At 36.9% G+C, this 25,620-nt stretch overlaps 2 pseudogenes; one reads left to right on the forward strand and one right to left on the reverse strand.

Annotated features, from left to right (window-relative positions):
* Positions 1-17,895: 17,895 nt before the first annotated feature.
* LOC101600550 lies at positions 17,896-18,964 on the reverse strand (annotated as a pseudogene).
* Positions 18,965-19,151: 187 nt separating this feature from the next.
* On the forward strand, positions 19,152-23,658 carry LOC101600847 (annotated as a pseudogene).
* Positions 23,659-25,620: the final 1,962 nt, after the last annotated feature.

A 25,620-nucleotide genomic window follows, 5' to 3' on the forward strand; every position in this document is an offset into this window, starting at 1 on the left:
TGGAAGCCAGGAGAGAGTCAGTCCCCAGACAGTCAGCGTGTCTAGTGCCAGAAGGTGCTACATGGGTGAATGGAGGAAAATATCTGTCCAAGTAACTCATTGTCTAACCTAATTAGCAACAAATAACCTGTTGTGATGCCCACACAAGTGCAACAGTGGCACACAGCCATGGTGGGGAACCAACTGCTCTTGATTTGGCTAACTGATACCCTCAGTGGTACAAGACCCATTGCTGGAGCTGGGAAACAAGTCAGAAGCATACCCAAACATACGCCCACTCTCCAATATCAAGCTACCATCAATCATGGGGTACAAGAGGGCCTATACCTATCAAACTCTCTATCAAAAAAGTAATTGTTATCTCAATTTTCCGCGTGCTAACTTACTCTCCATTGGAGAATCTGCTTCTCTTTTTCAGATAGATGCAGATCCTAAGGAGAGAGCTGGCCCAACATACCTCAAAAGGGTGACTAAAACTAAAGAAAATTGGCAAAACAAGCAAGGGTGCTGTTTTCCTGATGAACCGGATACCAGCACAAAGGGGAAGGAGGCCAACACAGAGCAAAATCAACTCCTACAAAATCAGAGAGCCAGAGCATCAGAGGCCCCCAACACCTGAGCACTGAAGCAGACCAAAAATGAACCCAACATGGCTCAGGGAAATTTTGCAGAAGAGGGAGCAAAAAGAATGTCCCAGTCACATGTTGGGTCATGATATGCAGAGACATTTATTGTACCAATAACTGTGGGCTAACTCCACAATGCATGACCCATTTACATCAACAAGGAGGGTCCAATGGGAGGGGGTAGATCATGGATGAGCCTAAACAATGGTACCAAACTGACTGTATTTGCTGAAAAGAAAACTAATAAATTAAATTTTTTAAAAAATGACATAGTCAGCAACTATTCGAATTCTCTGAACCAATTGTCTATAGCAGTTACTTTCTTGTTTCTGGAACAAAGCTTCAGACCATAGGCAGATTATAGAAGGAAACAATTTATTTAAAACTTATAGTTTCCAGTGGAAGCTTCCATATGGCAGAGAAAAGTTTGCAAGTACCAGAGATAGCTACCTCTAAGCTAAAATAATAATTCATCAGTCCATCCCAGTTACACAGCTCCTCCAGCAAGGCTCCATCTTCTAAAAGGCTGAGTTGTCTCTGACAGTAACTAACCCTGGGCAGCATTGACTAGAAAGTGCTATCTGTTTTCCATTATTTTCTTTTTCTGAGCTATGTGTAAGTTGGGTGCTTTCATTTCATACTTCCTTTGCATCTGCTGAGTGATTCCACAGAAGGGCAGTACTTTACACATCCTCCTCCCAGTTGGGATAGCATGATAGATACCGCAGTCACACCCATACTACTCACCAAAGCCATAGCCTCATCCTGGTTGTGGGTGTTCTAATGACCTTTCTGAATTCCTGTAGAAGTAGTAAAATAATGAGCTCTTTGGTTTCATAAGAATACAAAATGAAGTGTAACATGAAATTTCACCTCTTTTTTTCTGTTTTTAATTTTTTTTTTCCTGAGGCAAGCCCGACAAACTGGCCTGTTTGTAATGCAAATGAATAAGAGTAAGACAGAGAGAGAGAGTCAGAGCAAGACCGAGAATGAAAGATAGAGAGAGAGAGAATTGGCATGATAGGGCCTCCAGCTATTGTAATTGAACTCCAGATGCATGTGCCACCTTATGTGCCTGTGTACCATGTACACTTGCCTCACCTTGTGTGGGATCTGGAGAGTAGAACCTGGGTTCTTAGGCTTCACAGGCAAGTGCCTTAACTGCTAAGCCATCTCTCCAGCTCTCACCCCTCTTTTCTATTTTTTTAATTTTAATTTTAATTTTTTGCTGTTTTGAGGTAGGGCCTCACTCTAGCTCAGGCTGACCTGGAAATCACTCTGTGGTCTCAGGGTGGCCTCAAACTCATGGCAATCCTCCTACCTCTTCCTCCTTCCTCCCAAATTCCGGGATTAAAGGTATGCACCACCATTTCTGGCTTCACCCCTCTTTTTTAAATTATATCTACTCACCAAAGCTGCAGTCATCATCAAATGCTCTTTCAAGATTTAAAAAAAAAAAAAAGTGTTTTCTAAAAGTAGAGAATAATTAACAGATGATTAGTGAAAGATATGAATCAGAGTTTTGGGGATATCCAGGTTTTGATTTCTGTGTTAAATATTTTGATTCTAAGTATTTATCAAACTTGTAAATATGATTGGAAAATATGAATGCACTGATGTTCAAGTAGTCTGACTGTATTTAAAAGTCTGCCTTTTGCTTCAGATGCTTTGGTATTTGCTAGTAGAAAATAGTGCTTGCAGTGCTAAATGTTTACCTACATATCAGCTTCATGGGACATAGGTATCACATAGAAACTAAGTCATTTTTGAAATAAAAGTTAGAAAGATAATCTGTACTTGTGAACCATGCCTTCTAAGAAATCAAAAGATATAATCAAAGTCTAAAATAAAAGTAATTAAACCATTTTATAGGAGAGAAAGATAGATAAATAAAGAATGATGTGGTAGAACACTTTTTTAAAAAATAAGGATTTACATAAATGTCCTGTTCATAAAATTAAATATATTCGGAGAATATTAACACAGTCACTAACCCTACTGAAATCTCACTAAAGCCAGTCAACCACGTGGTTAAAAGTATAAGTATGCATTTCTGGGGAGCATGTGGAATATATGATCATAAAAATTGATGGTCACAGTCACAAAGGAGATCATTTCCTAATCTCCAATATCCTGTGGACTTTGGGAAGCATGGGTTTTGAATGGATTTAGACATTCTGCAGAGTGTGTGGGAAAAAGACTAGAAAAGTAATAATTAAATTTTTGTCTCGTGAAGGTTATCATTTTTTAGAAAAAATTAAAAATTTGGAAAACTGATGATGTTCATTACTATACAGTTTCAGGATTGTGCAGAAGCCAATTCATTGTCACTGCTTTTTAAAAGACACTTAAAACATGAAAGAGCTTCTGTAAATGCATATGTACCTTCACCATTGCCATTTAATATCTTCAGACCTACTAAAAATGAACTTTGAACATTTGTGCATGCAAATCCAGGCCCCATTAAAAGAACATAGTTTACTTTAACTAAATATTAACTGAACAGCTTGGGAAAACTTCATAAAACTCTGCCAAATATGAAGTATTAATATTAAGGAGTTCATAGTAAACATAATGCCTATGCAATTTGTGACAAATCCTCATAGTTGAGGCTGTCTTTGATGATTTATAAATGACCTCATTGTCTTAAAGAAGCTTCAGAAAATGAAAACTGTATGCACACTAACCAATAGAAGTCCTAGGAGCCGTAAGAGTGACTTTCCTGCTGGTGGTATCAATGGAAATGAAGTCACCCACTACATTAAAATAAAAGTCTGAGATGTGGAATTTCAGATAATCAAATGTAAATCCTTTATCAGATTTTAACTTGTGCAGTACTTGAAGTGAAACATAATAAAAAATTTTAACATAAGTTGTCTCAATACATTTATAGTCTTGTATTTACAAGCTAAATATATAGGAAATCACAAATAAATCCTTTTTAAGTTTGAAAAAAAAGAAGCTTCAGAGCATTCTTCTTGTATCCCCAATAAGTAGCTTTACTGATACCCACACACCACCCTGAAAGACTTCACACTATAACACAGATAGGAACAGGAAGCTTAAATCCACTCCTGCAGTTTGTGAGGCTTCAAAGGGTGTTAGCAAACAATGCACTCAACCGTTCTCAGCAATGCTTGTATCGAGGCACACAACCATGATTGTTTTTGATCAATGCCCAACAGTGTTTCAAAGACAACTTGATGAGGGATTTGTCTCAGTAGTATTAAACATCCAAAGCATACTTATACCAGGTTAATTTATTATAACATTAAACTGGATTTGCTATTCTGATATATTTTCCTCCATCCTTTTGATGAGTTTGCTCTTTTCTGCTTAGGGATTTCTGCCAAGCTGAAAGCAGAAGCTACTGAGAATAAACATGTCTCATTGCTTCTCATAAAGCCTAAACTCCTTGATAAGATTATACCATCTGTGATAGAAAGGGAAGGAAGAAAATTGACTGTTCTCAGCATTGCAAGAAACAATGGCAATATCCCTGAAATAGGAAATGGTAATAAATGTACAGGCCTTGAAACAGCTGTGTGCTTCAGGGAGGTGGCAGTTTTCAGGAGCTGAAAGCTCTGTCATGCACGTGTAAGAGCACATGCAATGGATGTGGCACTACAAGAGTCACTGATACTAGGAAATCTGAAGTGGCCAACACACAGGCTACCAAAGAACAACTCCAAAGGAGACCACTGGGAAGCTCCAGCTGGAGGATGACTGGCCAGGCTTTAGTATTTCAAGGAACAAAGGAATCCACATAGTTTTTCAGGGAAGAAAGAATCTTAAGGAAGATTGAGATAAAAAGTCCACTCCAAAATGGTTTAAATTGATTTAAAGGAAAATATTATGAGCCTTCTTTCTTGAATTTGTAGAGTGCTTTATTCTTTCTAAAGAGTTCTAACATTCTTTCTGGTTCTGATACAAAAGAATATTGTATTAGCCATGTGATATTTGTTTTCATTTTAATTTTAATATACAATACATGTAACATAGGATAAAACTTAAGACTTGGCTGTGATTTAGGTAAATTTTCCCCAGGATATACACATACTTAAGGATGACTGTGTCAGATAATCAAGAAGGCTCTCTATTGCAATATTTCTATTTTTGCCTCTGTCCATTCCTCTATTCTTTGTAGATACATGTACATACACACAAACACAAACACACTATAGTGTTTTTGCTTTTACATTTTTAATTATTTTTTACATATAACTACATTGCAACTCCTTCTCATTTTCTTTTGTTTGAGAAAATCAAGAATTCTAATTTCTGCCCCATTAAATGAACCTGAAATGAGAAACAAAAGACAGATTAGGCAATGAATGATGTTTATCTTACAGCTAAGACAAAGAATAAGAACCTTAAAGCATTGTTTGGACATGGCATTACATCTATGACAACACACTGCAGTCAAACCTAGAGGAAGGTGAGAATGATTTACAAGTCTAGGTTTGGCCAACAGAATGCCTTGATAGAAGGGATTTTGTGTGAAGTACATAATTTGTTGGTCATCTATTTTAACAACATGCTGGCAGCTTAGTAAGCAAACATGCGATTAGCATAGATGGAAATACAACTAGTGTGTAAGTCTACTTCAACAGAACTACAGAAGTCAGAAAATGATTTATTAGAAAGATAGCAGGCACTCAGTTGGTACCAGCAGAGAAAATGAACATTTTGCTTCTACCTATAATATATGTGACTTTTTACAACTATGTACATCACAATGAAGGTACATAATAAATAAGTCCCCAAAGGATTTAAGAGAAAACATCCACTTTTAGATGTGGTTAACAGACAACTTTTACTGAAGCTCCCAAAAAGCTGGGGTGGAGGAATCACAAAGTAAGTAACATTGCCCAGTAGCCCCTCAACTAGCTTAGAAAGAGGGGTAAACAAACACACAGATCTTAATAGCTTATGAGAACTTCCTGTATAGAACTTCACACTCTAAGACCAAATCAGGAATTCTAACTCCTGTACCATTAAATGAAGTTAGAAATAAGAAAGAGATTGGGTAATGAATGGTGGTATTTGCATGTAAAACTACCCTGGTTGTCAACAGTGATTATGAATCTCACAAACTTTTATTGAGAAGAGAATATCTGTAGCACTACAGTTGTCAATGGCATTAGTCTTTGGGAAAAGTCAACTGAAGGAAAATAGACTCTTCTCTGAGAAACAAAGATTGGGAAACATGCCTATCCCCAGTGACCAGAAAGATGACTTTGAATGAAGATTATGTTTCATTAAAATGTCCTGTCATGGGCTGGAGAGATGGCTTAGCAGTTAAGCGCTTGCCTGTGAAGCCTAAGGACCCCGGTTCGAGGCTCGGTTCCCCAGGTCCCATGTTAGCCAGATGCACAAGGGGGCACACGAGTCTGGAGTTCGTTTGCAGAGGCTGGAAGCCCTGGCGCGCCCATTCTCTCTCTCTCCTTCTATCTGTCTTTCTCTCTGTGTCTGTCGCTCTCAAATAAATAAATAAAAAATTTAAAAAAAATAATAAAAATTTTAAAAATGTCCTGTCATAAAACATGCATGGTGGTGCACGCCTTTAATCTCAGCACTAGGGAGCAGAGGTAGGTAGATCACCATGAGTTCAAGGCCATCCTGAGACTACATAGTGAATTCCAGGTGAGCCTGGATGAGAGTGAGTCCCTACCTTGAAAAATGAAAAACAAACAACAAAAAAAAAGTCCTGTCACTATTTATTGCCAATCACTTGAAACATACTGTAGGACCTACTTTCAGCATGTAGCTTTGAAAACAGAAGTTACTCCACGGACTTGAGACCTTTAGGAAAAATTCCTAAACTCACTGAAAAGATTTATTTGGACACCTGCACAGAACATGAAAAAATAGCATTAATGGGATAACTGGCAGATTCTGTGGTGAAAAAATTCACATAGTCATTACAGTGAAACACAGGCAAGACCCCTCTTCAGCAAGCTTCCAGTTTAGTTTACCTCAGATGATTTATAAGAAATATAAAAGCATTATTTGGCCATGTTATTGTAACTAATATGTGTGTACTTAACTGACATGGTGAAGTTAGTTCTTTTTATTCTGATAAATCACAGGCATATCAATATGTAATTAGAATAAGTTCAGCTTTCAAACCTTCACAGCTATGAAAAATATTTGCACAGAATACCCAATTTAAAATATGGAAGCCTCATATGAAATAATTAGCATAAAGCATTCCTTTAAAGTCTTTGAATCTAGACAAAACAGCTGATAATAAAAACCTTTGTTAAACCCTTGGTACACATATAAGAAAAGAAATATCATATTTTAACAGAAGTTGAATAAATTAGTCTTAAGAATGCATTTGCTGAGAAAATTGTAGCTGCAGGAATAGAGCTAATCTTCAGAAAGGTTTCTAGCTGAATTATAATCAGTTCTATCCTTATGAAAAAATAATAAAGAAACTCATGTTTTTGCTGTATGGCGTTTTTTGTTCAATAAATGGATTTTTAAATCTGCATGAAAGGAAATACTGAGAAAAATAGCAGATCTGGCAATAAATAGAAGCTATAAAATTTTAAATTACATTAGTCATGTATGTTCCTACATCACCTGTTCATATATGATTTTATCTACATAGTATTTAATTTAACAAGGTTAGTGAAGGCAGGACTTAGAGCACTGCTGCCTGGCACTGCAGTCTGTATCTGACAGCAGCTGTTAACATGAGAAAGCCTTGGACAGATAGATACACACACACACACACACACACACACACACACACACACACACACATATATATAAAATTATTATAAATTATTTATATATCTGCTTATTATAATTACTATATTATGATTATTAATCATATATATGATTATTTGAGGGCTAAGGAGGGGGAGAGAGAAATATAAGCATATTTGTTAGTATTTCATAAGTGAAATTTCTTACTGTCACAATTAGGTATTCATAAACCCAAAACTCAATGTCCTTTCATTCTCTTTTAATCTACCTATATATGATGCCCAACATTTGTTGCCTCTTTTTGCTTTGAATATATTCATTAATGTTAAATCTATCATTAACATGTCAGACAACATTCAAGAGCCAGGTATATTTGTCTTTCAGTGGATAGATAGTTTTTTTTCAGAACTTGGCATGATTTTAACCTAACTTGGCACAGAATTTTTGAATGTTAAGAATGGCTATACATATTTAGAAGGAACATTGCAACCAGAGCCAATTTGAATTGATTTTGTATTTTGAGGAATTTAGAGGATTTTATTAATGAAACAACTCAGACATTTCCCAAAGTAAACAAATAGTAAATAAGCACCTGTGAACCCACTATATAGCTTAAAAATATTAATTAGGGACTTCCATGCAAGATGGTAGTTCAGAAAGCATCATAGTGACCAGACTTGCTGTATTACCCAGCCAACTTGCTCCTGCCCTGACATGCCTGACAAGCACTTGCTCTGCACACCAGCAAGCTTCCTCCAAGATCCAACTCAGCACCCACCACTGTTTCACCTGTGTTGATGACAACTGGGATGTCGCCCAGCCTTATTTGCCTCTTCCACTAAACCTTCTTCAGGAGCTATATCACGAGAGATCTTCACAGCAGCCACCAATAAGCATCCACGAATCAGCATCAGTTGTCTCCACAAATGAACTTCCCTCAAGTGTATTCCCTCTGAGAATATAAGAGGTAAGAATACTTGACTATAGAAAAATAGTACAGATTTCAGAGTGAACAGGGTAAACACAAAAGAACAGCTACAGAATAATAAGGCTAGAAAACTTGATCATGAGTCTTCCAATCAGAGAAAGCAAATCATCTTCCCCTTTAATCCTGTGGTCAAGCTACAAGGGAACTCTATGCTACAGAACTCAGTACTCAACCAGCACACAAAGATTCTCAGGTGGACAGGACTTCCAAATCTCTTCAAAGCATGAACCACAGAAATCCCTACCTAAGCAAAGTGATTTACCTCACTCACAGTGGTAGAATTGTATCTGGTCAAGGAGCCAGAGGGACCCAGGCAAGAAAGACATTTATATTTACAAAGGTCATTCTTATCTAAAAGGACACACAGACTTCATGTGACTGAACTATTATGCTTAGCAACCTTCCCTGTATTGTGGAAACTGATGCAAATGTCAATCACAGGAAGAGAAGGAGGGATCATATCATGTCACTGTAGGAAAATTTCAGGTCAATACTTTCTACTCCAGGTAACCACCCTTTATCTTGTTTGTTTTTGTTTTATGATTTGTCCTTTTTAAAACATTTTAATAGTTTAGTTTATCTAATAGGATTCTTTATTACTGCTGGTAATTTTCTAAATTAGTTGTTAAGTTACTATATTTTAATCTTTGTCTCGCCAGAATAGATCATTCATGACTCATCCTTACTTTCCTACACTAACAAAAATCTCCTCTGTATTTCTGTTTATAATAGTCTCTCTACTTCCTCTCATACCACCAAACCACCAAATCATATACTTTTCTTCTCATTCACAACTTACTAGTTTGTCATTTTATTTTCTCATCTCACAAATTAAATATTGATATGCTTTGTTCAAAAACATCTTATCAACCAGATGTTTTACAAATAATACCTTGATGCTGCTGCCTCTGAACCTTAATGGCACCAAAGTATGAAGCAAAATGGACTCCTACAACTAGGTAAAACAAATTGCTGATAATTTAGTAGAGTGTTCCACTGTATCTTGTCCATAAACAGCTGCAGCAAACTTAATTCCCAGTGCAGAAAACCCTTCAGTAGAACTCAAAAAAAAAAAAAAAAAAAAAAAAAAACATACAGAGCTGGAAGAAAGGGAAGAGTTAATAAAACTGGAAGACATGGTCGTTCTAAAAAATGTACAAAACACAACAAAGAAACACAAAGATTAGACCATGCCCAACCATGACACACTCCTAACTCCAAAAAAATCAGAGATAATCTATTTGAGGCTGACTTGAGAGTCCTAGTTTTATAAAAGGATCAATTACTATATAAAATAGTCAAATTAGTGGATAAACAAATGAAGGAAATCTCTTCAAACCTTTGACAAGACAGAACAAAATGAAAGTAACTATAGGTTATAGAATATCCTCCATGAGGAAAAGAAAGTGTGGAGAAAAAAATTGAGCAAACAAACTGGAAAATAACCAAACAGGAATACTGGAAATATAAGAAACAATCATTTTTAAAAAATCAGACTACATTAATGATACATAAGACTATGGAGCATAATTAATTTCATGAATTGAGAACAAAGGTAAGCCAATGGTACACTTAAACATATAAGCGCTTACATTAAAATCAGGAGATCTCAAATAAATTACCTAATTATGTACTTTAAAGGTCTAGAAAAAACATTTATTGTTCAGTTTCCAAGTATTTGTGTTAAGTTTCTGAGGTTTGTTTGGCTGTTGATTTCTACCTAATTCCAATGTTATCTAATAGAATACAAAAAGTTATTTCATATTTTGAATTTTATGAAGCTTTATTTGTGGTCTATAACTTTTGGAGAATGTTCTCTGATTCAAAGACGTCCTAAAAGAACAATAATGAAAGGTTTTAGTATCTCACTCCCATATTTGGATAGGTGTTCCAAACTAAAAATCAGTAAAGAAACTTCCAAGCAGGGCTGGAGATATGGCTTAGCGGTTAAGTGCTTGCCTGTGAAGCCTAAGGACCCCGGTTCGAGGCTCAGTTCCCCAGGTCCCACGTTAGCCAGATGCACAAGGGGGCGCACGCATCTGGAGTTCGTTTACAGAGGCTGGAAGCCCTAGCGCACCCATTCTCTCTCTCTCCTTCTATCTGTCTTTCTCTCTGTGTTTGTCGCTCTCAAATAAATAAATTAAAAAAAAAATTAAAAAAAAAAAAGAAACTTCCAAGCAAATTAGGCCATAAATTAACTGGAAGTGGGAAACTTTTGCTGCAATAAACCTGACTATGTGATATGTGGTCTTTTGGAACTAGCTTGCAAGAGGAATGTGGAAGATTTCTGATAGCTAGAAAGCACCTTGAATATTGTAAACTGAGATTATTGAATTATTCTAGTGAGAGTTTTAAAGACAGGAAAGCTCAGAGAAATACACAGTGGAGGTGTGGCTCATAGGATTTCATAGGGGAACATAGTATATAAGGAAGTGGGCTACAGACATTTCATGTGATATTCTGGCAAAGAAATTAGCTGCTTTCTGCCTGTGTCTAGAGACCTTGAGTGAAGTTGAATTGAAAGTTAAGGAACTAATGTTTGGTAGTGGAAATTTGGAGACAATACAAAATTTGGGCTGTAGCATGGCTTATTTGACTCTACTTATCCAAGTTTACAATGAAAAGGAGAAGCAAATAGATGGAAAATGTGCCATAGATTGAATCTAGAAAGCTCTCCATTTAAAAAAAAAAAATCCAGTTTACACTTGGCATTGATTAACAAACAAACTGAAATTGCAGCTAAAACAATACACACACACACACACACACACACACACACACACGTGTGTGTATATATATATATGTATGTATATGTATGTGTGTATATACACATATACACACACCCATATGTTTCTCTGTACTTGACAATAGAAAAAATTCCCTGATGGCAAGTCTACCTATCAAAAGCTCTAGCTTGTGAGAATGCAAGCTTTTAAAGGAGGAAACCTGAAAGTAAAAATGCTGAAGAAGTTGCCTTTTCCTGAAAATCCATAACCTAGGGAAGTGCTTTGAAAGGTCAACCTGGAAGGCATAGAGTTTTCTACAACTTTGATCTAAGAGGCTAGACCTCAATGCCCTTCTGGCAGCAGAACTTAGCAGCAGCATCCCTGGAATACTGGTTTTACAGGATTGAAAAAAATATGAGATTGATGAGGTCATGGACTATTAAATCATGGTAACAGAGAGCTGCTAAGGCCAGGATATATATTGCAGAGTTGCAATCCCTTCAGGCAGACTATGAGAGGCCACTGCATGAAGTTGAGGAGAGAAAACCTGAGTTTCAGTAGAAACCATGAGATATTGGAGATTCTTGGATAATGGGACATTCACCAAGAAATCTATAGATTTTGAGCAATGCTGAGACAAGAAAGAGGTTATATCTGCTATAGGCCCATTGGATCCCAGATGAATTAATGAGTGCCAGGCACTGGACATGGAGCCTTAGGATTTAGGTTTGCTGTGCTGTGTCCCGTCTTGCTTTGGTCCAGACTTTCCTTGTCATGGCCCCATTCCTCCCTTTTGGAACAGGAATATTTATTCTGCATCATTATCTGTCAAAAGTGTGTATTTTTATTTATTTATTTTTTTGCTTTATGGGGCAGATACAAATTAAGAGATTGTATTGAGTCTCAAAGAGACTTTGGATTTTGAATATTGTAGCAGTTATTAAGTCTATAGGGACCTATGAAGTTGAATAGAGTGCAGTTTATATCGTGATTCCCATGGGCCTATGGGAGCCTGTAGGTGGAGTAGCCTTGCTAAAAGAAGTTACAGCCCAGTTTACTTCCTGTTCATTCTCTGTTTACTGCCTGTAGTTAAAATGTGTTGAGCCAGCCTGCCATGCTTTCTCTAACATCAAATACTGCGCACACTTATGCTACAAGCCAAGATAAACTCTTTCCTTCATTAAGTTACTTCTGGTCAGGCATTTGTTCACAGCAGTAGGAAAATAACTAAAAACCCACTTGCTATACCAGTCATAGGTATATGTTCAGAGGACTCCAATTCAAATAAAACAGATACTTGCAAATCCATGTTTATTGCTGCATTATTTACAATAAATAAAAAATGGAATCAGTATATGAGACCAACTGATTAATAGCTAAAGAAATGATAAAGAAAAATGAAACTATTACATTTTAGGAAGATGGATAGGACTGGAGATTATTATATCAAGTGTCCTTTCATACACAAAACTCATATTTAAATTTACTTGTACATGCATGTAGGAGTGTCATGAAACTGTAATCTGGACATTAATAGCGAAAGCAGTTGAAATCTTACTGGTGAGTAAACATAAATGAGAGGGCAATAAAATGCACATGACGTGAAAGAAAAAAGGACTATCTCAGGGAGGGAAAGAAAGAAGCAAAAATGATTAGGGAGAGAAGCATAAGATAGGGATTTGGTAGAGGATGATTTAGAACAAAATATAATGAAACATGTATGAAAATTACATAATGAAAATCATGAGTACAAATCCTAACTTAATATCAGTTTTAAAAATTAAAAAGCAAACTGATATAATGCCTGTCTCTTTCCAATGATATTCTCCTTCCTCAATCCATAAAGTTAGCAGCATTTATAATTGTCATTTCTCTAACATTATGTTATTACTATTAGGTAGTCTCCAACTTTAGGTTTTGAAATAATACCGTATGTATAATTTTCAAGGAAACTTTCTTCTCTCAGGATTGTGCTCAAAGAATTACACAAAAGGAGTTACTCAATCTATTTCAGTAATTTTCATCACTTTGATGTATTTCAACATATGAGTTTTCCATTTACTCATGCTGCTACTGATGATTTAAAATCTAAAATGATCTTTATCAACTTACAACTTCAATGGTCCTGTGCTAACATTTCCTTTGCTGCATGGGCTTTTCAACACATTAGCCTTTTGACTTCATGCTAAGCCATGGTATAACAACATATCACTCATTCTAAAGAGTGTTTTCATCATTGTTAATGAACCCACACACCCTGTTGCTTGTTTTATTGGCTTATGAAATGTCATCCCCTTTTTATCATATCCTTTGCCCATTTCCAAATGAGGTATATGTTCCTGATTTACAGAAATAATCTACATATCTTTATTGGTAATACATTGTCATCTCTAAGAACTGACTATACAAAGCTTCATTTGTTATTCTCTTACCTACCCTGTTTTTCACAGTCTTCTAATGAACCATTGTGTTTAACTGTATTTTTTATTTGCTTATTATTATTATTATTATTATTATTATTATTACTTTTCAAGTTAGGTCTCACTCTAGCTCAGACTGATCTGGAAATCACTATGTGTTCTTAGAGTGGCCTTGAACTCATGAAATCCTCCTACCTCTGCCTCCCAAGTACTGGGATTAAAGGCATGAGCCACCACACCTGGCTTCATTATAATTAATTTTTTTAATATATTTTTTGTTCATTATTTATTTATTTATTTGAGAGTGACAGACAGAGAGAAAGACAGATAGAGAGAGAGAGAATGGGCGTGCCCGGGCTTCCAGCCTCTGCAAACGAACTCCAGACGCGTGCGCCCCCTTGTGCATCTGGCTAACATGGGACCTGGGGAATCGAGCCTCGAACCGGGGTCCTTAGGCTTCATAGGCAAGCGCTTAACCGCTAAGCCATCTCTCCAGCCCCATTATAATTAATTTTATCATCACCTATTTTATCAATAATATCCTCCTTTTTTTCTTTCATGTCAAATGCATTTCATTAGCCTATTTCTTTTTTTCTTTTTGTGATCTCCAATAAGATCTCCAACTCTCAGTCTAGTTTCTAGTTTCATGATAGTCTGACACACATGTACAAATTAGTGTAGATTTTGTGCCTTAGAAATTGTTTACTATGCCAAAGCAAAGATATATCTTACTTTGTTTTCTTCACAAACTGTTACAATTTCTTTTTAGTTGAGTCCCTATTTAACAGAGTGTTTTGATATTATTTTTATATTAAAAATAAAAATTGTCGATGCACACTGTTTGCACATGTTGGACTAACAAAAACATCATTAATATATAAAATTAATCAAAAATATTTAATTTATAAAATAAATATAAGAATCTTAATTTCTTCCACAAGGATCTTTTTTTTACCAACTTTAATAGATATTATTGTTATTATTTTGTATTTATATAGCATTTTCTTTAAGACCCTTAAATGCTTTACTGATATTATCTAATTAATCCCCACAACAACCCTGTGAAGTGCATATTACTCCCATTATTCAAGACAGGGAGACTGGAGCACAGAGAGGTTATATGACTTGCTGAAGTCACACCATTATGTTTACTTTAGAGCCAGGATTCAAGTGCCTCACCCTCCCAGCTCCCAGCCACATACCTCAGAGAATCTTTAATATGGCATGAAAATGAGGTCTTTCTACTGCCATCAAGAAAAGAAAAAAGTGGGCTGGAGAGATGGCTTAGCGGTTAAGTGCTTGCCTGTGAAGCCTAAGGACCCCGGTTCAAGGCTTGGTTCCCCAGGTCCCACGTTAGCCAGATGCACAAGGGGGCACACGTGTCTGGAGTTCGTTTGCAGAGGCTGGAAGCCCTGGTGCGCCCATTCTCTCTCTTCCTCTATCTGTCTTTCTCTCTGTGTCTGTTGCTCTCAAATAAATAAAAATAAAAAATTTAAAAAAAAAAGAAAAGAAAAAAGTCCTATACTGATGGACAAAGCCACAAAGCCCTTGAAGTACATTTCTTTCCTCCTCCTTCCTTAAGCTTCCTGAGTCCTGTCATCTAAAGTAAAATTCTCAAGACAGAAGCCAACATGAGTTAGAAATGGGACTTAATTTAGAATACTTTTAGTTACAATAATTCATAGAAAATTTTATGCCAATATCCAAAATATGGGTGAGCTATCCAACAAATGTACATAATTATAGTGATTGGCCCCATTTCACCACCCAAATCTGCCGCAGATTAATACCAGCCAACTGACCGTCTACAGTGCTCTCTAGATGGATGATCGCTTACTTCCTATGCCTGTATTTTTCTTTTCTCAACCTTAACCCTATCAGTTTTTAAAGTATACCAAGTTTTCAATAAAATTAAGTGTTTTACTTAGATCCAGCTGCACTGAGTCAAAAGTAAATTTAGAACCATTACCCCATTGTCCCTCCACTGTAAATCATACAATGAAACATGATGTGGATGCGTAATCACCATGGAACTCAACACCAATGCTAAAACTTGCCATAACATGAAATTTAATTGGTTTTTTCTGCCACTTTTTTTTGAAATATAAAAACATGTAAAAGGAAACACAATATAACATTTCAATTATATACTTTAAGCAAACAACTTCCTCTACCTTTCTTATGCATGCTGTAGCCTAGAAATGGTACTGTTTCCCTCCACCCTTTTTCTATGTACAGAAAGCTACAAGAACAGTTTTAAATTCCAAAACAATTTTAAATGTCAGAGATGCAATTGCTCGCATTGCTCTGGCTTTCCCCAAATCCTTGCCTGTGACTCTCTGTGCCATGTTGGCATATCAGGCAGAATCAAATACATCTGATATGTTCAAGCAACTCCAGCTGGGGTAAAGCTCCAGGAAATGTATCATAAAAGTGAATTCATCAACATGTCATCATCTTCTCATAGCATGTCTATGTAGCAGCCAAACAGGTAAATGACCCTAGTAGAGATGGGATGACAGATGGAGTCATTTCCTGAGCTAAAAGATATAGGTATGTGTTAATAATAGCAGCACAGAACATGATTGCTGTTTCCCATAGTCAACAGTTTTAGTAAGTCAACTTTATAAAACTAGGGCATTAACCAAAAAAAAAGTCCCTGCATGAAAAAAGTTTGATAAACAATGCCCAAAGGGCTGGAGAGATTGCTTAGGGGTTAAGGCATTTGCCTGCAAAGCCAAAGGACCCAGGTTCAACTCCTTAGGACCCACATAAGCCAGATGTGTCTGGAGTTCCTTTGCAGTGGCTGTAGGCCCTGGCATGACCATTCTCTCTTTCTCTCTCTCTTTCTTTCTCTGTCTCTCTCTCTCTCTCTCTCTCTCTCAAATAAATAAATATAAATTAAACACAAAAGAATACCCAAAACTTGATTGATATTATTTTAAATACAATTTTCAATTACTATCTGCCACTCTCAGACCACTTATATTTGATGCTTGGAAAGTATCAACTACAATAGTTTACATTTCCCATATCATCTACAATCCCTACCAGAATAAAGTCTTCAACATAAATTTTAACTTAGGGACATGATTCCAATTGGACCTACATAAAGTCATCAGCAAGGAAAAGGACTTTATCTTTGGATTACTATACTTCAATGAAGTGTGATCTTCCAAATGAACTTAGCTATTTCCCAGGCTGCTAAGGTTGTGAAGAATCTATTTCTTCCTATGACTTGAAAAAATGGATTTTTGACAATAACAACTGTGATACATGAATTTTCCAAGAATAAATCAACACAAAATATTAGAACATTTAGGAATTCTAAAGATTGGTGTACCACCATTGCACTAGAATTTCTTTTATCATTCTAACAATAATAGAGAAGTTTTGAATTTTTATTTACTGAAATTAAAGCTTAATAAAATAACTGACTTATGAACTATGACAAAAGAACAAATATTTAGCTAAAGATCAGTTCCTCCAGACAAAACATATCTACTCTCATTACAATTTTTCTCATGATTATCTTAGTGGTTTCAGCTAGAATTTGAAATCCTCCTTAAAAAATAAAAACAAACAAATAGACTACTTAACTGACAAGCTAATAAAAATATACTAAAATTTACTGATAATCCCTGGGCACTTATACAGTACTTAGACTCTACCAGTTTTGAGTAAAATAAATAAGGAAAAATATAATTACAAAGCCAGTCTTTCCCCTTGGGAAAACAAAGAGCCAACTCTGACCAATTATTCCATACATATACATAAACTGTATACTACAACTTCTCCAGAGAAGCAAAACTTACTTGTCTTCCTGACACTGGATTCTTATAACTGTTAGTTTTGTATATCAGGAAGGCAGCTGCAAGTGTTGGGCCCAAAAATATTTCAGGTTTATGCTTCAAAAGACCACTGAATATGTTTCTGTACACAATGAATATGGAAAAGGTGTGGGGTTTCATATCATCTCCTTAAATTATCAAACTACCTCAGATTCCAATTCTTTCCACTGTCCTCCCCCAAGAAACTCAAATCATTATTGGTGTAATTAGTAAAGAATGAATCTATGTCAATAGCTGTGAGGCTGCTTCCCAAGAGGTGCTGAGATCTCTGACATCATCTCCTTGTATGGAACTGTAGACAGCATGATTCCTGAGCAAACACATCAACTACCCTGACAGGAAAGGCTTGTTACTCCACAGTCTACCCTGACAAGAAGGGCTGTTACTCCAGGGTCTACCCAGACAGAAAGGCTGTTACTCAAGTCTTTGCTTCACTGTGTGCAAAGTGTGCTTTTGCTCCTTGAGCTTTTGGTGTTTCTCTTTTCTTGAGAAACAGTGCTTGATTTTATCTGAAATAACCAGAGAAGAAATGAAGCAGAAAGTATCTCTTCATCATGGTTCCCTTCAGTCCTGAGACTGATAGAAAAGGATGTCACCAGACTCAGAATTTTTTGAGCTATCTAATGTCAAGCCATAGAATTAATTCTTCAATAGCCCTTGCATCTATTTTTTCCTACAATGTCATCATCAAACAACCAAAAGTCATGACTCTCTCGATAGATAGATAGATAGATAGATAGATAGATAGATAGATAGATAGATAGATAGACATGCCATATATATCTCTATCTATCTATCTATCTATCTATCTATCTATCTATCTATCCATCCTTCCATCCATCCACTATTGCAATGTAATGGCCTTGATTAGGACCACTTCCATAGTGAAGTACAACAGCAACAAGGTCTTACATTCTGTCAGGGTTAGTTGCATCTCCTGAAGTGTTAAGCAGACAGAGTTCTAAAGGAAAAACTACCCAGTAAGAAAGGTTTGTGTATGGATGAAGTTGATCCGTGTATTTAAATCTTTTCAGGTGTAGAGCTAGAATCATGGGCAGTTTCTTTACTTCCATGCGTTTGTGTGCTTCCTATTTGCTACGACACTCTTCATAGTAGTATTTATATTCACTGCAGAGTTTCTGTGTTGCTGAAACCCCTTAAGCAGTGAGCAATTGATGTGTTTTGTTCCACGTCAACAGAAAGGTTTAAAAAATCTTCATCCTTGCTGCTTATCATTGGGTAGGCGACCATTTTGTTGTGCTTGCTTTCTCTCTTGTAAAATATTAGCTATCGTATTTATAAGGTAACTTAAGAATTCATGGGCATCTTACTGCATGCAGTTGTCAAAAAGCTCATTTTCTTTTCTTAGTCTTGTTGAATTACTCCAACCTTTTCCTTCTGCGAAACAAGGCTGTGGAAGAGCTCTGCTAAGCATGTAATAAGGTGCTCTTTTCCCTAGGCTGACTCTTGCATACTAGAACTTTTACCTGAAACAGAGGGCAAAAGTAAAGTGCTTGAAGAACTGAGTTGCAGTAGCAGATATTCCCAAAATTAATCCAAAATAGTGCTGGTTAACTGGAAACTGTTCTGGACCAATATATTTCTCTAATGACCAGGCATTGGTGCCCATGGTACAGATGTCATTAGGATTGCCATCGGCCTAGCGCCATGTTCCACAGCGACCCGGTGGAGGAGGAGGAAGAGGAAGAAGACGAAGACCTGGGGAGCCGGGCTGCCCACTCCCTAGTAGTCTGCGGGGGGGCCCGGAGTCGCTGAAGACTCACTCTCAATCTCCTGGGGGAACCGCTGCCTTCGTCGCCATGCTCCGGCTCTCAGGCCTTGGGCCCAGCACCCCTCCCCCACCCACGCACCCACAAGGATCTCTAATAAATCATCTCTTTTTCCCACTGATTTTTAGGTCCTCATTACAAGAATGTCAATATATAATTGTGCATGTGTGAATGTGTGTATACATACAAATATTTGTATATTGGAAGTAGACTTTAACTTTGTCCACATGGGTCCATTAATCAGCATTCAAACCAATCCTACATTTCCTTAAATATTGTTATTTTAAAGCGCCTTGACATAGTTTTTATTGTATCCCCAGGTTGTTCTTTTTCTCCAGCTTCTCTGGTTTCTGCCCCTTCTTTCTTCCATATGAATCAACCAAAAAAAAAAAAAAAAAAACCTAGGGAGATTTTTATTGAAATATTAGTATAAACTTAAACATGAATTGGTGTAATTTGTACATTTTGACTTTTTTCTATTGCTATTGCACAAAAACTTTCTTTTAATTTACTTGGTTCTTTAGCAACTTTCACTAAAGTTTTATTTTTTTTCTATAAAACCCTTGCACATTGTTTCTTAAATTTATTCCTCCAGTTTTACATTTTAGTTGCCACAGTAAAACACTGTCATTTGGAAATTAGATTTTAAAATGTTTTTGCTGAATCTTATACATAGTAAACATGCAGAAGCCTATTATTTATAGCAATTTAGTTGTCACTTCTCTTGGATTATCTACTAACCTCAAATACAGAGAAAATGTTTCTTCTTTTTCAATACACATATTTACCTACTTCAATTTCTGGGCATACAGCTATTATGCAAAATAGGCTATCCTTTCTTCATGTCTAGCTTAAAGGGAATATTTATCATGTTTCACTACTATCTGTGATATTTGATAGATTATGAAAAAAATTCCTTTATGTCTTCTTTTCTGGGTGTTTTATCATAAAATTACATTGAATTTTAATTATTTTCCCTACTTTTATTAAAATACTTCTATGACTTTTTTTCCTACTAGTTCGTTATATGATTAACTGTATTCATTTTTCAGTATTATCCTTACATTGCTGACAGAAAAAGTTCACTTGATCATGACACACTTTTGTACTTTTAAAGATTTTGTTACTAATTAATTGATTTAGGAGTTATTTTTTTTCTTTTTAATTGACAGTAGCTTGAATTGTCATTTTTCTTTCATTAATTGTCCCTTCATCACTCTGACAATAGTAAAAGGTTTTATTAACAGAAATGAGCACTTGTACCATTTCCCAAATAGTCTCAATAGGGTAATGATGGAGCTGTCTGTTACAGGAATACTTGGATAACTTGCTGCTTACATGACTTTTCTAGACAGTTTGTGTGAGATAAGATGAGGAAAAGGATGACTGGCAGTATGTGTTGTAAATAGTTTTAACTGACTAAAAATAGAATTATATTTTTAATTTCCAGAATCATACTTTTGTAATATTTCCTTAACAAATTTTTTCACTAATTTTTCAAATTATTACCAATGAATTGTTTCTCAATGTTTTTTCTTTATTTTTTTTTTTCCTTTTTCTTTTTCAATGTAGGGTCTCCCTCTAGCTCAGGCTGACCGGCAATTCTCTCTGTACTCACAGGGTGGCTTCAAACTCACTGTGATATTCCTACCTCTGCCTCACCTCAGGAGTGCTGGGATCAAAGGCATGCACCACCATGCCCGGCCCAATGAATTTTTTTAATGAACACTGTGTATGTCTCATATTGGTGATTTATGTGCTTATCCTGTCTTCTCTCCTTCTTGATCTTCCTTTTTCATATTGACTATGGGTTTCCTGTACTGTTTTCTTTGATATTTCCTATTCTGGATACTGATTTCATATTTTTAGTTACTTTTTGCAATAAATTCCATTCTGAGCATTGTTTTAAATTAGCATATAATTTTGATATATTGTGATTCTTTATATTTTTAATTTCTTTATCTACTTTAAAGTGTTTCCTTGCCATTATGCTTTCTTCTTTGAGTTATGTGGAAGTGTGTTATTTCTAGATACATTAAATTTACATTTCCCAAAGTAAGTGTTGCTATTCTAATATCTGACAAAATAGAATTCAAGCCAATACTACTCAGAAGAGATTAAGAAGGATACGTCATACTGACTGAAGGAAAAATGCAGCCAAATAGCCACTATAATCCTAAAAAAACTATAGAGTATACATTATTTTCAGCAGTTCATGGGACTTCCTCTAAAATAAATCAAATATTAGGACACAAGGAAGTCTCAACAAATTTAGAAAAATTGAAATAATTCCTTGTGTTTCATCTAGCCACAGGGCAATAAATCGATAAATTAACAAGAAAAGCTGCAGATAATACAGAAACTCTTTAAGATTAAACAATGCAATACTGAGTAGTGAAATGCTTGTTGACAAAAAACAAGAAGGAAAATGAAAAGTCTCCAGAACTGAAGGCAAATGTAAACGTATCCCAAAACCTATAGGATACAATGGTGGCTGTCCAAGGAAGGAAATTTATAACTTTAAGTGTCTGCAAAAAATACAGAGAAATCTCAAACAACAACAACAATAAAATGATGCTGTGCCTAGAGACCTTTGTAAAATAAGAGCAAACCAAACCCAAAGGACCCAGATGCAAAGAAATTATATGATGAGACAGAAATTAATGCAATAAATAAAAAAAATCAATAAGCACAATTGTTGCAATAAAGAGTTAGTTCCTTGGAAAAAAAAAAATCACATGACAAACCTTTAGCCAAATTAACTAAAGGACAAGAGAGATTTCCCAACTCAACAAGATTAGGAAAGAAAAAGGAGGCATGACAATTGATAGCAGCAAAACATAGAAAATCCTAAGGATACGCTTCCACAACCCGTATTCCACAAAGGATGTGAAAGACCTACATGATGAGAACATAAAAACACTCAAAACAAAACTTCTCCTGCATAGGTAGAATTAATACTGTGAATATAGGAACTGTACCAAAAGCAATATACAGATTTAATGCAATACCAATAAAAATTCAGCATCATTCTTCACAAAGGTAGAAAAAATGTTCTCAAAATTCATATGGAATGGAAGAAGGTCTTCGATATCTAAACATATCCTCAGTAAAAGAAACACCACATCTGATATAAAGCTATACTACAAATCCATATTAATAGAAGCAGCATGATACTGGCAAAAATACAGAAATATAGATCAATAGAAGAGAATTGAATAAGTAGCTATAGCTACTTTTTGCATGACAAGGATGCTAACAATGTAGACTGTAGAAAAGACAGGATCCTCAACAAATGGTGCTGGATAAACTGGATAACCGAATGTAGAAAAATGAAACTAGACCCACTCATCTCACCATACACAAAAGTCAGCTCCAAATGGATTAAAAATCTCAATATAAGACCTGAAACACTTCAATTGCTGGAAGGAAAAATAGGAGGAACTCTCAACAATGTAGGAGTGGGGAAGAACTTCCTGAACAATAGCCCAGTAAATTAAAAAAAAAAAAAAATCTCTCAACCAATGGGACTTCATGAAGCTAAAACTCTTTTGCACAAACATAAGTACAGCCAGTAGATTACCCATAGAGTGGGAGAACATTCTCACCAGCTATTATCATTGTCAAAGGCCTAATAGCTAGAATCTACAAATAACTCAAAAAACTAAACAATAATAATAATAAAAAAAATCAAACAGGTGAGGGGGTTAAACGGGAGGGAGAGTGCTCTGGGCAAGCGAGCGGCTATGAGCCACGGAGGACAGCGTGGCCGGACCGGCTCGCTGCTGCGGCTGAAGCGCCCAAGCGCGGGCGCCACCAGGGGTGACGCTGAGGCCCTTCGCGCCTTTCCCCGGGGCGGGGGACGAGGGCGGAGGCGGCGGCGGCTGGGGCTTCATCTACTGCGAGATGGAAGAGGTGGACTTGCAGGACCTGCCCAGCGCCACCATCGCCTGCCACCTGGACCCGCGCGTGTTCGTGGACGGCCTGTGCCGGGCCAAATTTGAGTCCCTCTTTAGGAAATATGACAAGGCTATCACCCTCCAGTATTTTAAGCGCTTCAAACGTGTTCGAATAAACTTCAGCAATCCATTATCTGCAGCAGATTCCTGGCTGCAGCTACATAAGACCGAGTTTCTAGGAGAGGAAATGAAGTTATATTTTGCTCAGACTTTACACAGAGGAAGCTCGCACCTGGCTCCACCCAACCCAGACAAGCAGTTTCTCATCTCTCCTCCTGCCTCGCCACCGGTGGGTTGGAAACAAGTGTAAGATGCTACTCCAGTGATAAACTATGATCTTTTATATGCTATCTCCAAGCTGGGGCCAGGGGAGAAATACGAGTTGCATGCAGCGACTGACACCACTCCCAGCGTGGTGGTCCACGTGTGCGAGAGCGATTGAGAGAATGAGAAATAGGAGGAGATGGAAAGAATGAAGAGACCCAAGCCAAAAAGTTATCCAGACAAGGAGGCCTGAGTACGCACCCACCCACCTCAGCTGAACTGGCTCGCGGACCCAGCAGCATTCGGGAATCACACTTGCCAGAGGAATCTTTCACTGTGCACGTGGCCAGTCACAGCTTTGGAGGTGGCAGCTGTGACCATTGTGGCAGAAATTCCAGTTCCTGTTGCTCTGAGGAGAATCAAGGTGAGTTTGTGGTCATCGCACAAGGGCATTTGGGGACGTCTTGAGAAAACCGATATAGATAATGTTTTGTACTTGTTCTTTTCTGGTAGGTTCTGTTTTTGTCAAGGCCAGCTTGACCTCTGGGCCCCAGGAGAGATTTCTGTCTGTAACCATGGTGCAGGGTACAGTCCCCACTGGTCGACAGAGGCACCCCACATAGCCACCCAGCGTCCAGTGCAGAACAGTTGTGGAAACAACCCTGGCACCATGTGGAACTTGTGTTTCATTTCCTTCCTCGTGTTCTAATGTTTGTGAATGTATATTACTGATTCTTCAGAACTAAACTTTGTTCATATATGACGTTTCACCTTTGTTGTCTTACGTTGTCCGAGAAAGTAGGAAGCCATGGGATAACAGGAGCACTTTTCCAGATCTCTCTTTGCAGCCGTTCTCACACGGATACGTTCACACATCACCCTGCCCAGGTTAACATGTGACCTATGCTTTTTGCAAAGAAAAAAAAGAAAGTGATCTGAAATTCCTGTGCGGAGTTTACCTGACACAGTTCAGAGAACAGCAGTTTCGCCACCACCTTGTAGCTGGTGACAAATGTTAGTTTAGGTGTTTGAGTTCAAACATCCATCTCCACTGTGTTTTTCATGTGGTGGTTTATATACATGTCTCATAGCCAAAAATCTTTCTGAGAATCATTGGTTGAGATCGTTGGTTTTTCACCCCACTGGCACATCAAGATAAGCCTGTAAATAAAGCTGACAGCATATATCCCTACCCACTGTACACATGGGGGACAGGAAACGAGACAGTGGGCGAATAGTGTAAGACGTATTAACCTACCTGTGAGTTGTATGTGGTAGAAAGTGCTATTGATATGGACTGAATTTAAAGCATGTAGAGTGGGTAGTAACTGTGTGCTGGTATGGAGGGATGCAGTGACTTTCCCCATTAATTCCTGACGGAATTGTCACACTAGGTGAACATATGGAATGTCTCTGTAGTCGTACTGTGTGTGTCTGGTATGTAGGTATTATTATATTTTGGCCTTACAATACCCTAATAATGTCATTTTGAAATAACCTAATGTTGAGTAATAATGCATGCTTCAGAAATTTGGAAGGTGTTCTCCTTTGGGAAGCAAGTAAGCTTGCATTAAATCCTTTGATTGTTCACAACAGGAAATTCATCAAATGTTCTCAAAATCCTGTTTACAGTACTAGGTAGGAGGGAGCCAGTAAAGAAGAGACCATTACATATCTGTTCAAGTGTTTCTAGTTCAGTGCTTTTCAACTGGAGAGGCTAACATCAAAGTATTTTTTTAACTGCATCCTATAATAAATCAGCACAATATGCTCTTTATGGAAAAAAAAATCAAACAACCAACTGAACAAATGAGGTACAGAACTGAATAGGGAGTTCTCAGGGAAAGAATTACAAATAGCTAACCCACACTTAAGAAAATGTTCAACATCCCTAACCATCAAGGAAATGCAAATTAAAGCAAAAATGAGATTCCATCTTATTCCAGTAAGGGTGTCAATCATTTAAAAAAAAATCAAAGAACAAATGTTGGCAAGGATGTGGGGAAAGAGGAACCCTCATTCACTGTTGGTGGGAATGGAAACTTGTATGACCACTATGGAAATCAATACAGACATTCCTGAAAAATAGGAATATAGAACTCCCAACAGACCCAATTATTCCCTTACTGGGCATTTACCCTAAATGATCCATGCTTCACTACAGAGATATTTGCTCAAACATGTATATAGCTGCTCAATTCATAATAACTAAGGACTAGAATCGACTCAGGTGCCTATACTTGGATGAATTGTTAGTGATGTTGTGGTACATATAC

Source organism: Jaculus jaculus, chromosome 7 (assembly GCF_020740685.1).
Source record: "Jaculus jaculus isolate mJacJac1 chromosome 7, mJacJac1.mat.Y.cur, whole genome shotgun sequence".
NCBI classification, from domain to species: Eukaryota; Metazoa; Chordata; class Mammalia; order Rodentia; family Dipodidae; genus Jaculus; species Jaculus jaculus.